This window comes from Mustela erminea, chromosome 9, assembly GCF_009829155.1.
Source record: "Mustela erminea isolate mMusErm1 chromosome 9, mMusErm1.Pri, whole genome shotgun sequence".
Taxonomy (NCBI): domain Eukaryota; kingdom Metazoa; phylum Chordata; class Mammalia; order Carnivora; family Mustelidae; genus Mustela; species Mustela erminea.
The window spans coordinates 81,252,710-81,269,080 of NC_045622.1; the positions used below are offsets into that span (position 1 = coordinate 81,252,710).

At 35.4% G+C, this 16,371-nt stretch overlaps 1 long non-coding RNA gene across 1 annotated transcript in view; it reads left to right on the forward strand.

Annotated features, from left to right (window-relative positions):
* The first annotated feature begins 4,626 nt into the window (after positions 1-4,626).
* Positions 4,627-16,371, forward strand: part of LOC116599376 — a 331,220-nt gene continuing 319,475 nt past the window's right edge. Inside the window, exon 1 of the long non-coding RNA XR_004289347.1 lies at positions 4,627-4,694. This is a non-coding gene — a long non-coding RNA (uncharacterized LOC116599376). The remainder of the gene's footprint in view (positions 4,695-16,371) is intronic.

Sequence of the window (16,371 nt, forward strand, 5' to 3'; positions counted from 1 at the left end):
CATCAAGAATATTGGTCTGTAGTTCTCTTTTTTGATGGGATCCTTGTCTGGTTTTGGGATCAAGGTGATGCTGGCCCCATAAAATGAATTTGGAAGATTTCCTTCCATTTCTTTTTTTTTGGAACAGTTTCAGGAGAATAGGAATTAGTTCTTCATTAAATGTTTGATAGAATTCCCCTGGGAAGCTGTCTGGCCCTGGACTTTTGTTTGTTTGGAGATTTTTGATGATTGTTTCAATCTCCTTACTGGTTATGGGTCTGTTCAAATTTTCTTTTTCTTCCTGGTTCAGTTGTGGTAGTTTATATGTCTCTAGGAATGCATCCATTTCTTCCAGATTGTCAAATTTGTTGGCGTAGAGTTGCTCATAGTATGTTCTTATAATTGTCTGTATTTCTTTGGTGTTAGTTGTGATCTCTCCTCTTTCATTCATGATTTTATTTATTTGGGTCCTTTCTCTTTTCTTTTTGATAAGTCTGGCCAGGGGATTATCAACCTTATGAATTCTTTCAAAGAACCAGCTCCTAGTTTCATTGATTTGCTCTATTTTTTTTTGTTTGTTTGTTTCTATTTCATTGATTTCTGCTCTGATATTTATGATTTCTCTTCTTCTGCTGGGTTTAGGCTTTCTTTCCTGTTCTTTCTCTAGCTCCTTTAGGTGTAGGGTTAGGTTGTGTACTTGAGACATTTCTTGTTTCTTGAGAAAGGCTTGTACCGCTATATATTTTCCTCTCAGGATGGCCTTTGTTGTGTCCCACAGATTTTGAACCATCGTGTTATCATTATCATTTGTTTCCATGAATTTTTTCAATTCTTCTTTAATTTCCTGGTTGACCCATTCATTCTTTATAGGATGCTGTTTAATCTCCATGTATTTGGGTTCTTTCCAAATTTCCTCTTATGATTGAATTCTAGCTTCAGAGCATTGTGGTCTGAAAATATGCAGGGAATGATCCCAATCTTTTGATACCAGTTGAGACCTGATTTAGGACCCCAGATATGATCTATTCTGGAGAATGTTCCATGTGCACTAGAGAAGAATGTGTATTCTGTTGCTTTAAGATGAAATGTCTGAATATATCTGTGATGTCCAACTGGTCCAGTGTGTCATTTAAGGCCTTTATTTCCTTGTTGATCTTTTACTTGGATGATCTGTCCATTTCAGTGAGGGGAGTGTTAAAGTCCCCTACTATTATTATATTATTGCTGATGTGTTTCTTTGATTTTTGTTATTTATTGGCTTATATAGTTGGCTGCTCCCATGTTAGGGGCATAGATATTTAAAATTGTTAGAACTTCTTATTGGATAGATTCTTTGAGTATGATATAGTGTTCTTCCTCATCACTTATTATAGTCTTTGGCTTAAAATCTAATTGATCTAATATAAGGATTGCCACCTCTGCTTTCTTCTGATGTCCATTAACATGGTAGATTGTTTTCCACCCCCTCACTTGAAATCTGGAGGTGTCTTTGGGTCTAAAATGAGTTTCTTGTAGGCAGCATATTGATGGGTTTTGTTTTTTTAATCCCTTCTGATACCCTCTGCCTTTTGATTGGGGCATTTAGCCCATTAACATTCAGGGTAACTATTGAGAGATATGAATTTAGTGCCATTGTATTACCTGTATGGTGACTGTTACTGTATATACTCTCTGTTCCTTTCTGATCTACTACTTTTAGGCTCTTTCTTTGCTTCAAGGACCCCTTTCAATATTTTCTGTAGAGCTGGTTTGGTGTTTGCAAATTCTTGCAGTTTTTGTATGTCCTGGAAGCTTTTTATCTCTCCTTCTATTTTCAATGATAGCCTAACTGGATATAGTATTCTTGGCTGCATGTTTTTCTTGTTTAGTGCTCTGAATATATCATGCCAGCTCTTTCTGGCCTACCAGATCTCTGTGGATAAGTCTTCTGCCAATCTAAATTTTTACCATTGTATGTTACAGACTTTTTTTTCCTGAGCTGCTTTCAGGATTTTCTCTTTGTCACTAAGACTTGTAAATTTTATTATTAGGTGACAGGGTGTGGACCTTTTCTTGTTGATTTTGAGGGGTGTTCTCTCCACCTCCTGGATTTTGATGCTTGTTCCCTTTTCCATATTAGGGAAATTCTCTACAATAATTCTCTCCAATATACCTTCTGCTCCCCTCTTTCTTTCTTCTTCTTCTGGAATCCCAATTATTCTAATGTTGTTTCATCTTATGGTGTCACTTATCTCTCGAATTCTGCCCTCATGGTCCAGTATTTGTTTGTCTCTCTTTTGCTCAGCTTCTTTATTCTCTGTCACTTGGTCTTCTATATCACTAATTCTTTCTTCTGCCTCATTTATCCTAGCAGTGAGAGCCTCCATTTTTGATTGCACCTCATTAATAGCTTTTTTGATTTCAACTTGATTAGATTTTAGTTCTTTTATTTCTCCAGAAAGGGCTTTTATCTCTCCAGAGAAAGTTTCTCTAATGTCTTCCATGACTTTTTCGAGCCCCACTAGAACCTTGAGAATCGTCATTCTGAACTCTAGATCTGACATATTACCAATGTCCGTATTGATTAGGTCCCTAGCTTTTGGTACTGCCTCTTGTTCTTTTTTTTTGTGGTGAATTTTTTCCGCCTCATGATTTTGTCCAGATAAGAGTATATGAAGGAGCAAGTAAAATACTAAATGGATAACACAGACCCCAGGAAAATACACTTTAACCAAATCAGAGGAGATCCCAAATCTTGGGGCGGAGAAAGGGAATAAAAAGAGGTTCAGGAAAAAAAAAATTAAAAAAGAAAACGAATAAAGAAAAACTATTTTATATATATATATATATATATATATATATATATATATATATATATTAGATAAACTAGTTAAGAAACGTTAAAAAAGAAAAGGGTAAAAGTTTAAAAAAATTTAGCAGAAGAAGAAAAAAAATTAAAAAAAAAATTAAATTAACTGCAAGACTAAAGAATCATGGGGAGAAAGCCATGAGTTCTGTGCTTTGCTTTCTTCTCCTCTGGAATTCCACTGCTCTCCTTGGTATTGAACCTGCACTTCTTGGTAGGTGAACTTGGTCCTGGCTGGATTTCTTGTTGATCTTCTGCGGGAGGAGCCTGTTGTAGTGATTCTCGAGGGTCTTTGCCCCAGGCAGAATTGCACCGCCCTTACCAGGGGCCGGGCTGAATAATCAGCTTGGGTTTACTTTCAGGAGCTTTTGTTCCCTGAATGCTTTCCATAGAGTTCTGGAGGACGGGAATGATAATGGCGGCCTCCCAGTCTCCAGCCTGGAGGAGCCGAGAGCTCAGGGCCCCACTCCTCAGTGCACCCTCAGAGAATAGGGCCCAATTACTCCTGTCTCCCTGGCCTCCAGCCATGCTCCGAGCTCACCCACCCTGCGACCGGTTCAAGGTAACCCCGAGCCGAGAGCTCACTCCTCGGCTCTGTCTCTGTAGCCGGCTTCCCCGTTCTAATACCTGCAAGCTCTGCAACACTCAGACACCACTGATCCTTCTGTGACCCTGCGGTACCTGAGGCCACCCTGACCCTACGTGGGCTTCATCCCGGTTTAGCCTCTGGAGCGATGTCTCTCAGCAGAACAGACTTAAATGTCCTGATTTTGTGCTACGTTGCTCCACCACTTGCTGGGAGCCAGCCCCTCCCCCCACAGTCTACCTTCCAATCACTTTGGATTCACTTCTCTGCCAGTCCTATCTTTCAGAAAGTGGTTGATTTTGTTTCTAGAATTGCTGTTCTTCTTCTCTTTGATCTCCCTTGGATTTGTAGGTGTTTGCAATCTTTAGATAAGTTATCTAGCTGATCGCCTGCTACCTGATGTAGTCTCAGCCTGCTACTTCTCTGCCATCTTGACTCCTCCAGCCCTGTTCCATTTTTTTGTACTCAGTGTTGAAAAGCAGGTGCATGCTTTACATTAATAGCACATTTCAATTTATTTTATTTTATTTTATTTTTTTTTGCACATTTCAATTTAAACAAGTCACATTTCAAATGCAGAAGAGATGTATGTGACTAATATTTCCTACACTGGGAAACAGGGTTTTAGAGAATGAGGAAAGGCAGAACAAAGTTTGTTGATATGGTTCCTGACAAAGGAGATGAATAGAATAAAATACACCCCCCCAAAAAAGAAAAGTTTTTGAGAGGAAATGCATTGCTAGAATGAATTAAAGGAGACCATTACTCCTTGAGAGGTAAACTGACCCTTTAGATTTTGTATGGTATTCCAAGAACAATGTGAGAACTATAATAACTATATTCTGTTAAGATGTTAGAGTTTTCTGTGCCATAGCAAAGCTAACTAATGCAATGAATATTAAAAATATTTTTAAAAACAGATTTGTAATAATATGGGCTTTTACTACTGGCAAACCATGCATAGCTATTTTTCCTATCTCAGCAACATTCATTGAAAAAGTGGAAGCTTATCTCATACCAGCAAAAATATATAGTATGGGACACTGGAAAGAGCAGAAGGACTATTATCAGAAAAACCTGGATTTGAATCTTATTCTTACCACTCCTTAAATGTATAATAGTAGATACTGTTCTGTTATATCAAACATAACATAAATAGAATCTTGAAAAGCATTTGCATATTGGAATTTACATCTCTTGGAATGTGGCCACTACATCAAGAAATTAAGACACTATGCTGCAGGAATGTGGCCAGTCCAATAGCCACCCCCACTAACCAAACATGTGAGTGAGCTACTTTGACCATTCAACCCAAGTGAGCCATCCAGTGATTACAGCCATGTGAGTTACCCCACTTAAGACTAACAGAAGACCTGTTCCTTTGATCCCATCCTAAATTGCTAATCCAGAGGACTGGGAGTAAATAAAATGGTTGTTCTGGTAAGCCACTAGATCTGGGGGTAAACATTCGTTATACAGTGAACAAATAACAGACATATATAACTTAAGGGAAGTTATTTAACCCTCTTGATCAGTTTTCTCATCTATAAAACAAGGCTAGTAATATCTACTTCAATGTTGTTATGAGGTGGTACCTGGAATATAACAAACTCTTAAAAAGGAATAATATGTCTGACCTCTTTTCCTCACATTTTCTTCCTTCCTTTCCCCTACCTTTTGTTCCCCTGTTGCTTCTTTCTCACTATCTCCTCCCAGGAGCATTGTAAGAACATTATTGGTTAGAATCAATGTGTTGCCTACCAAGATGGCTGCTTCAAAGGGGTCAGCTTCATTTGGATAGTCAATACTAAAAAGTTGGTATAAAATTAGCTGCATTACATTACAGACACACATGATAAAAATCTTGTTAAATGCAGGCAAAAAAGTTTATATCCCTAGAGAAGTATAAAATTTCCTATAAATATTTCACTAAAAGCTTCTCCTAAGTGATAAATTTCTCTATTAGTCATGTTTCTCATCAGTAGAATGAAATTTGTATACTTCTGTATCTAGTCTTGTTATTATGCCAGGGCGGGATCTGTCTTTGGCAAAACCAGTAGACTAACAAGGCATTCTTTATTCATCTAACTTAATCAAAACTTATAATCAGTGAATAAGAATCATTTCCCAAAAAAAAAAAAAAAAAAAAAAAAAAAAAAACTAGGTCTAGGCTTGAGTGACTCATGCAGGAACTTTATGATTTTGCTCTGTACTTTATGAAGTAATTTCATAATCATATGTAATTATTTTAAATATTTTATAAACTACAGTGACTTTTTAATAAGGGTTTCTAATTATCCATACAGTTTCTAGAAAGATTTGCCAAATATGTAGTATACGTGTGATGAGTCATTTGTCATCCAAAAGCTTGTGAAGAAACCCTCATTCCTAAAAATAGGGCCCCCGTAGATTTGATACCGGCTGTAATTTTTCACTTCAGACATTTTCCTTTTATATCTCTGACTCCACTTTTGGTAAATCATGATACATAACTATATAAAACATCACATAATCTTAAAAAAGGGAATAAAGGTGCCAACTGTACCATTTCACACACAGTACACTATGCACCAAAAAAATTAAACTAGCAAGTGAGTTTCAGGATAGGAGAGATCAAATTTAATTTTTCTTACTCTTTCCTTCACTGTCTTCCACTTTACCCCTGTACCTTCATTTCTTAGAAACTTGATATTTGGTGTACACAAATAATAGGGGAAACTGATTATTAACACCATGAAAATAATTTTTAAATATTTCTGAGGATAAAGCTTTCACATCAGTACAAGAGATCATTCATTCTTGTGTAGCCAAAGGATAGGACTTTAACAATTTATCTTAACTTTAACATTTCCTGTTTAAGAAACAAGATAGAATTAAAAGGAGCAGAGAAATCTCTTAGACTGGATGTCTTCTAAAAGCTCAGCTTCCAAGTTACATGGCAAAGTATGGAAATCTGAACTGATATGACTATAACATAACATTCAGCTAAAAAGCTATCTGCATTACAAATTGTGCCATTTACACAAACCTAAAGAATAACAATGCAAGGTAATGGCATCCATAGATTGGATCTGTCCTGGGCTTTGATAGGTTTCCCCATTGTGCTTTCACTAAAAATGGTCTGGTCCAATCTCATTAAGTCAGTATTTTTCAATATTTTTATAAACTCAGTTCTTGTTCTTGGCACAATTCTTTCAAGTTAACTGTGATATTTTTGCAAGAATTGCTGGTAACAGAGCACACGCTTCAGGTTTATAGTTTATCCTGAAATGCTTGTTTCTGTCCAGGAAATGTTTTCTTGTTATAAATCAGTCCATAGCCAACATGATAATATCATAGATATGGTTAGAAGGCTTTCAAAATGATCCATATTATCTCCGGTCCAGATTTCTCATTAGATAGATGGGAAACTAGTTCCTGTAAAGTTAGCATTTTTTTCCCAACGTCATGGAGCTTTGAGAACCCCAAAATCAAACAAAAATGACAGTCTCTCTCTCTTGTCATAGTGATTCATTCAGGAGGCACATGATCAAAGTTTGGGCAGTTAGGGTGATTTTGTAAGCCATCAAAAAAATTTAGGCAGGAATTCTTCACTGAAGCAACATGGTATATTAAGAATAAATCCCAGAACCCATATATAAGCTACAAGAGGTCCTTTAATTTCTTATACTGGACTTGAAGGATATACTCCTAGTGCTAATAGCAGCCCCGTTGACACTTAAGGAAATCTGCCACTTGGATGAAGCTGAACAGGTACAAGCTGAACAAAAACAGGTTGTTTTTGTTCCCCAGTACTTATAGGTCTTCCTGTTATATCCCCGATGATTTTAGCCATTGAACTGATAGATTTCTTTTGCTGATGTATGTATTTTCATTATTGTTTAAGTAAGTTTGAGTTGTGTTTTTCGTTGCACAGAAAGTGTCCTGGTACATGAACTCAACATAGTTAATTATTAAGATATAATGAAAAAAGACCTTTAGGTCTTACTAATATATTGATAATGTTAGAATGTCTTTGTGTAGCAGTCATTCTTTGTATTTCAGGATTATTTCCCTAAGAGCGATATAAGAGATTCTTAATAATAGAATTCTTAAGTATGGGAGAGAGATTCTTAAATATGGAATTATTAGGCAAAAAATATTTTTAAGACTCTTGATACCCATTTTCCAATTACTTTTTTAAAAAATTAGCAAGCTTTATTTCTATTGGAAATGTATGGCCTGATCTTTCTTTTTTTTTTTTTTTTTTAAAGATTTTATTTATTTTTCAGAGACAGAGGGAGAGAGCGCGAGTGAGCACAGGCAGACAGACAGGCAGGCAGAGGCAGAGGGAGAAGCAGGCTCCCTGCCGAGCAAGGAGCCCGATGTGGGACTCGATCCCAGGACCCTGGGATCATGACCTGAGCTGAAGGCAGCTGCTTAACCAACTGAGCCACCCAGGCGTCCCAAGGCCTGATCTTTCTTATGCAATTTTTTTAGACTTGAATACTATCATTAAAAAATAAAAATAAAAACTTGTTTCTATCTTGAGGCAAAGCTGGTATTTCATTTTCAAAAAGGAAAGTTATTTTTTAACTAGGGCTTTAGGTTTCTTTAGAATGGATGATGTGAAAGTCATAACAAAGCCATTCAATTCTAAGCAGTTAAAAGTGGAACAAAGACTCTGATTTTGCAACCAAAATGTCCCTTACTATAGGAAGAAGCACAGCCAGTCCATTTGGGATGATGTGAGGTGGGGCAGAGAACAATAAAACCTACCATAAAATAGGAAGTTTCTTGAAAAGTAAATTTTACTTTTAAAAGTTGGTTGGCATTTTTTTTATTTTGTATCAGAACTACATATATTTACAATCAGAAAGTAATGATTCAAAATTTTCTTCTACTTTTGCTTTGAATTATTTATAGTCAAAAATATAACTAATTCAAAAAGAATACAAGTAGATAACCAGCTATTTTTGAAATGTAGAAATAATGCAAGCCACTCAAGAAATAGAAAAATGTTTTCTGGAAATTTTAACTATTTCAAAGAGCAAATAAGTTAGAATTCAATATTCTTTTTCATTTTGACAAAACTTTCTATCCCAGTAAATAAAAATCTCATATAACTGATAACAAACCTCAGTGGTACAAAGGTAGCCAGATTGTAGGGATACCACATTGGTTTTACATGTATATTTTATTTGGTAGTTTTAAGTAGACATCTTGATTTTGAGTAGCCATATATGGCAGCCTTGTCCATTGATAAGAGAAGATACAATTAGTGGCATAGATGTGAGAGAAGATGTGGTTATTGACAATTTTAAGCATATGTTGTAGGTAGCACAAATATCTGTGGAACAGGTTAAGAATTATTTTTCTCAATTTATAGGGAAAATATCTCAGGTACAGCCTTTATATAACATACTCAAAATAGCAAAGAGGTATATTATCAAAACAAAAGTTTGGAAACCCCTAGGTTGTTGTTGATGTTTTTAATACTCTTACCTGCTACATACTATATACTTCATTGTATACAATTGAATTATTTATGGGTAAAAGAAACACATTCCTAATCCTATAATCATAATTCTAAATCTGAATTATTCTTGGCGATGCAGTTTCTGTTGAAATATTCTTTTTGTGACACTGTCGTGGCCGGTAATTATCAAGAACAGAAGGCATTGTCTTTATAGGGAACAGAGCTTGTGCAGCACCTGATTTAAACTAGTGTTTTGTGACATTTGAATAAATTAGTAGTCCTGTGTTTTTTTGGGGAAAAAAACTATCTTTCCTAAAATTTAATTTTCAAAATCTCATTTAAGAAATGCTCAGAGTGGTTATATATTTTTTTAGATGCACTGACTTAATTGAGTAGGATCATTCTCTGATAATTCTGCCCTGAATAATACTCATACTAATATCCTTATCATCCTCAAACAATAACCATTGTCATGGTAACTACTTATCTTGGGAAAACAAACTGTGCAAATCAACTTCTTCCATAGCTTTAATTATGCAAATAGAAAATTGAAGGAATACATTTTAAGGAGTCAGTTTCCTATTTAAGTATTGACTGAAGTAAATGACTCAAGCAGTTAGCTCTCTATATCTGACTGTTGATATGTTGAAGATCTTAACATGATTACGTCTTTCTGTATTTGTATTGATGTTCAATACAGGAAAGAATCTAAATTTATGCTTCATATTTTACTTTAAAGTACAGTAATGGAGTCCAGTTCAATTCTTTTAATCAACTGTTCTGGTTGTAATTTTCTGGATTCGGTATGTGTGAATTAGTAAGTGAGCACTATAAAGTGAATTCTTCATTTTTTCACTTCTAATACAATCAATTTGATAGCTGGACAGGAAAAGTTAGGGCTATTGTTGTTGCAGATTTATTTATTCATTTGGTTTTTAATTACAAAGCACCTGGAATATGTAGTTGATACTGATAAGGGTACTCAAACAAAAACTAGATGTATTCCCCTTTAGAAATTTAGCTCAGTAGGAGACATAAGAAAGCAAATAAAACACAAGGCAAAATGGGCTATGTGCACACCACTGGTATGAATGTTTATGGTGAATGGAACATGTTCAACAACATGTTATCAATGTGAGGTCTTATAGATTGGATAAAAGGTTCAGAGGGAGAGAAGTGGAAAATTAAGAAAGAAAAAATATATTAAGCAAGTCAGTGATAGACTCATTAGAAGGCATTATGACTCCCCTTGAATGACTGAAATAATTACGAATAACTACAAATCAATGCACAAGATATTTTTTTCTTCAAATGGAGATTTTCTAGAGTGGTTCAGAAAATCAGAAAACCATAGAAAATAGATGTTACTGAAAAGATTAAATGAGAGACAGATTATGGCCAAAAATTCAAGTATTTTGTCATAATCCTGTTTGGAATTCTGGCCACCTAAGAGTCGTATGGCTGATAGACACACACATGAAACGGAATGAAAAGAATGACACAAATATAGCATTGTTAAGGAAGTGACTTATAGTCTGCTTGATCAGATGGGTGATAAGCTCAAAGCTTTTCTAATAAGGATTGCAAAGACAGAATTACAGAAATGAGGTATAGTAGGAATGAAGGATTTAAGCTTATGCCGTATGTATCATTCTACTAAAAACAGAGGATTTGACAAATGCATATGTTCTTCTGAAAAATAATAGGAACACTGAGAAAATAGCTATTTTGAGGTAATTGTGACAACCAAGGACAGAATGAATAGAAATGTAGATGTGATGCAGCTCTTAATAGAAAAGAGTCATGTTACTTTGGAGAAACATAGAGCAAAGAAGAGATTATTTAGTCATTGAAGAAGATGTTATCATCTTCATAAAAATGTAGTGGGAAAATATAAACTATAAGAGCTTAATTAAGTTCTGATGGGAGGAATCACAAAAAGGGAATGGGTCGGCTGTATTTAGAAGTTTGATAAAATTGATTTATTAATGTAAGTATACAGTCTAATGCAAATGAAAATAAGATCTTTTTGAAAAATATATAACCCAAAGTTGGAAGGAGTCAAATATAATTTTCAAATATGGGAGGAGGGCACCTGGGTGGCTCAGTGGGTTAAAACCTCTGCCTTTGATTCAGGTCATGATCTCAGGGTCCTGGGATCGAGCCCCACATGAGGCTCTCTGCTCGCAGGGAGCCTGCTTCCTCCTCTCTCTGCCTGCCTCTCTGCCTACTTGTGATCTCTGTCTGTCAGGTAAATGGATGGAATCTTTAAAAAAATAAATAAAATAAAATAAAATAAAATATGGGAGAGACTTGAATAAAAAGTGTCTAGATGGCAAGAGGTAGAAAAATTTGACATTGTTATTAGCATACAAATAGGGCATTTTGAACTCCTGTTTTAACTGAGCAAAGGAACAAACATAGATTGGGAGTATTGTTTGTGGGAAGATGGAACAGTACTGAAAAATGGGAAAAAGAAAGAAGAACACAAAAGTTTTTACTCTGTCATTGAAATATTAAAACCAAAAGAGCAGAAAATATTTCATTAAGGACTGAATGACATTTAAGATGAGGGGATAGTAAGATAACATCAAGTATGCTGATGAACTATTCTAGGATCAGGAGCTTGTAAGAACTAGTTGAAGACATAGAGGAACCTTGTCAGTAATTCCTGAAAGAATGGAGAAGAGAAGTGGTACAAAAAGTTTGGAATAAGAAAATGTGCATATGTTGACATACAGGACTTGCACTTTTTAAATTTCTGTAAGGTTGATGCTGTTTCCTGTTGATATTCTACTTTATTATTGTGTGATTTGTATAGTTTAGAAAAGATGACCATGGTCACTGTGCATTTACATTGGGAAAGATGGCAGTTGTAAGAAAGTATAGAGAGGTGTGGTTCCTAACCCTGGTGAATGCCTGCTAGACATCTTCTCACCTCAAACATAATACATCCAAAATTGAACTCTTGATCCTCTTGCTCTTTCTTTATCTTACTGATGGCACTGGCCATCTACCTAATCAATGAGGTTACAAAACCAGATGGCATTAGTCACCCTTTCTCCTCCATTTTCATCATTCTTCCATCCTAACATTAAGATTTCCCACTTTCATAACACAAACATTTCTCATATCACTTTCTTCCATCCTTCTTTAACCCTACTGTTCTCATACTCACTCCCTTTGAATACTGCTGAAGTTTCCAGATATTCTTAGTTCTAGTTTTTTGTCTCTCAAAGCTATTATCTTTCTGGCTGCCAAAGGAATCAACCTAATACACAAATCCATCCTTATCTTCATCTTGCATATCATCCTTCAAGGGTCCTTCATTGCTGCAAGGATAAATTCTAACCTGCTTAATGTGACCTCAGTGCCCTCTATCATGCAACAATTACATAAGTCTCTGGATTCAACTTTCATTACTTTCAGTGTAATATTAGTTTCAGGTATATTATATACTGGTTGAACACTATACATACATACACAACAAAGATACTCCTTAATCCCCATCACTTTTGTTACCCTTTCCCCACCCCCCCCAATCTGCCTCCCCTCTGGTAACCATCACATTATTATCTATAGTTAAGAGTCTGGTTCTTGGTTTGTCTCTCTCTCTTTTTTCCCCTTTGCTCATTTCTTTTGTTTCATAATTTTCACATATGAGTGAAAACACTTGGAATTTCTCTTTCTCTGACTTCCTTTTCTTAACATAATACTATTAGCTCCATCTATGTTGTTGTAAATGGCAAGATTCATTCTTTTTTATAGTTGGATAATAGAATATTTCTTATCCTCCTTATCTACTATGAGACTATAGACACTTGGGCTGTTTCCACAATTTGGTTATTGTAGATAATGCTGCTATAAACATCAGGGTGCATTGCATGTATTGCCTTGAATTAGTATTCTTGTATTCTTTGGATAAATACCATTGCTAGATTTTAGTGCCATTGCTAGATTTTAGAGTAGTTCTATTTTTCTTAACTCTATTTATTTATTTGAGAGAGAGAGAGAGAGAGAGAGAGAGGATACAAGCAGGGGGAGTGGGAGAGGGAGAAGCAGGCTTCCCACTGAGCAGGGAGTCCCATGCAGCCTCCATCCCAGGACTCTGGGATCATGACCTAAACCTAAGGCAGACACTTGACTGAGACAACCAGGCACTCTGGGTTAGTTCTATTTTTAACCTTTTGAGGAATCTCCATACTGTTTTCCAGAGTGGCTGCCCCAGTTTGTATTCCCACCAACAGTGTAAGATGTTTCCCTTTTCCCTACATCCTTGCCAATACCTATTGTTTCTTGTGTTCTTGATTTTAGTCATTCTAACTGGTGTGAGGTGATAGCTCATTGTAACTTTTATTTACATTTTCCTGATGATTAGAATGATCATCTTTACACATGTTTGTTGGCCATTTGTATGTCTTCTTTGGAAAAATGTCTACTTGTGTACTTGTGTCTTCCATTCATCTTTAAGTGGTTTTGTTTGTTTGTTTGTTTGTTTGTTTTTTAGGTGTTGAGTTTTGTAAGTTCTTTATATACTTTGGATACTAACCATTTATCAGATATTTAATTTGCAAATACCTTCTCCCATTCCATAAGTTCCCTTTGGTTTTGTTGATTGTTTCATTCACTATGCAGACACTTGTTATTGTGATATAGTCCCAATAGTTTATTTTACATTTTGTTTCCCTTGCCTCAGGAGACATAGCTGGGAAGAAGGTGCTATGGCTAATGTGAAGGAAGTTCCTGCCTGTGCTCTCTTTTAGGATTTTATAATTTTAAGTCTCACATTTAGGTCTTTCATCCATTGTGAATTTATTTTTGTATGATGTAAGAAAGTAGTCCAGTTTCATTATTTTGCATGTTGCTGTCCACTTTTCCTAAGACCATTTATAGAAGAGACTGCCAATTTTTCCATTGAATCTTTTTTCTTGCTTTGTCAAAGATTAGTTAACCACATACTTATAGGTCCGTTTTTGGATTTTCTATTTTGTTCCCTTGATCTGTGTGTCTCTTTTTGTGCCAGTATCATAATGTTTTGATCACTACAGCTTCATGGTATAACTTGAAGTCTGTGATTACTTTACTACTTTACTAATTTGCATTTTTTTTTTCTTTTTCAAGATTGCTTTGGGTATTTGGAATCTTTTGTGGTTCTGTACAAATTTTAGGATTCTTTGTTCCAGGTCTGTGAAAAATGCCTTTGATATTTTGGTAGGAATTTCATTAAATGTGTGGATTGTTTTGGGTAGTGTAAGCATTTTTCTTTCAATCTATAAGTGTGGGGTATCTTTTTATTTCTTTGTGTCATATTCAATTTCTTTCATCAGTGTTTTACAGTTTTCAGAGTACAGATATTTCACCTCTTTGACTAGATTTATTCCTAGGTTATCTTATGGTTTTTGGTACGATTGTAAATGGGATTGATTCTTTAATTTTTCTTTCTTCTGCTTTATTATTGGTGTATAGAAATGCAACAAATATCCTTAGGTTGATTTTGTATTCTGTGACCTTACTGAATTCATTTACCATGTCTAGCAATTTTTTTTTTTTTTTTTTGGTGGAGTCTTTTGGGTTTCCTATATATAGTATCATGTCATCTGTAAATAGTGAAATTTTACTTCTTTGCTGATTCAGATGCTTTTTATTTCTTTTTCTTGTCTGATTGCTGTGGCTAGGATTTTCAGTGCTAAGTTGAATAAAAGTGGTGAGAGTGGACATCCATGTCCTGTTCCAGACCGTGTAGAGGAAAAGATCTCAGTTTTTCTGTTGAGTATGATATTGCCTGTGGGTTTTTCATATATGACCTTTATTTATTTTGAAGTAAGTTCTCTCTAAATCTACTTTGTTGAGGGTTTTTATTGTGAATGGATATTATTGTCAAGATATTATTGTGAATAGATTTTGTCAAGTGCTTTTTCTGCATCTACTGAAATGATCATATGTTTTTGTCTTTTCTTTTATTGATGTGATGTATGATATTGATTGGTTTGTGAATATTAAACCACCCTTGCATTTCAGGAATAAATCCCACTCAATCATGGTGAATATAGGGTTTTTTGTTGTTGTTGTTGGTATTGTTTGTTTTGTAGGAGGGTTCCCCATTCTCCACATCCTCTCCAACATCTGTCATTTCCTGACTTGTTAAATTTAGCCATTCTGACTGGTGTGAGGTGGTATCTCATTATGGTTTTGATTTGTATTTCCCTGATGCCAAGTGATGTGGACTACTTTTTTATGTGTCTGTTGGCCATCGGGATGTCTTCTTTGCAGAAATGTCTGTTCATGTCCTCTGCCCATTTCTTGATTGGATTATTGATTCTTTGGGTGTTGAGTTTGATAAGTACTTCATAGATTTTGGATACTATTCCTTTGTCTGATAACTCAATTGCAAATATCTTCTCCCATTCTGTCAGCTGTTTTCTGGTTTAGTTAACTGTTCTCTTTACTGTGCAAAAGCTTTTGATCTTGGTGAAGTCCCAATAGTTCATTTTTTGCCTTGCTTCCCTTGCCATTGGTGATGTTGCTAGGAAGAAGTTGCTGTGGCTGAGGTCAAAGAGGTTGCTGCCTGTGTTCTCCTCAAGGATTTTGATGGATTCCTGTCTCACATTGAGGTCTTTCATCCATTTTGAGTCTGTGTGTGTGTGTGTGTGTGTGTGTGTGTGTGTGTCTGTGTGTGTGGTATAAGGAAATGGTCCAGTTTCATTTTTCTGCATGTGGCTGTCCAGTTTTCCCAACACCATTTGTTGAAGAGACTGTCTTTTTTCCAGTGGACATTCTTTCTTGCTTTGTCAAAGATTAGTTGACCACAGAGTTGAAGGTCTATTTCTGGGCTCTTTATTCTGTTCTGTTGATCTGTATGTCTTTTTATGACAGTACCACACTGTCTTGATGATGACAGTTTTGAAATAGAGCTTGAAGTCTGGAATTGTAATGCCACCAAATTAGGCTTTTTTTTTTTTTTAACTTTCCTCAGGTTATTCGGGATCTTTTCTTGTTCCATATAGATTTTCGAATTATTTGTTCCATTTCTTTGAAAAAAAAATTGAAGGAATTTTGATAGGGTTTGCATTAAACATGGAGACTGCTTTAGGTAGCATAGATATTTTCACAATATTTGTTTTTTTAATCCATGAGCACAAAATGTGTTTCCATTTATTTGTGTCTTTCTCAATTTTTTTCATGAATACTTCATAGTTTTCTGAGTATAGATTCTTTGACTCTTTGGTTAGGTTTATTTCTAGGTGGTTTATTTCTAGGTGTCTTATGGTTTTGGATGCAACTATAAATGAGATTGACTCCTTGATTTCTCTTTCTTTTCTCATGCTACTGGTTTATAATAATTCCACTGACTTTGGTGCATTGATTTTATATCCTGAGACTTTACTGAATTCCTGTGTGAGTTCTAGCAGTTTTAGAGTGGAGTGTTTTGGGTTTTCCACATAAAATATCATATCATCTCCAAAGAGTGAGAGTTTGACTTCTTTGCCAATTCGGATGCCTTTT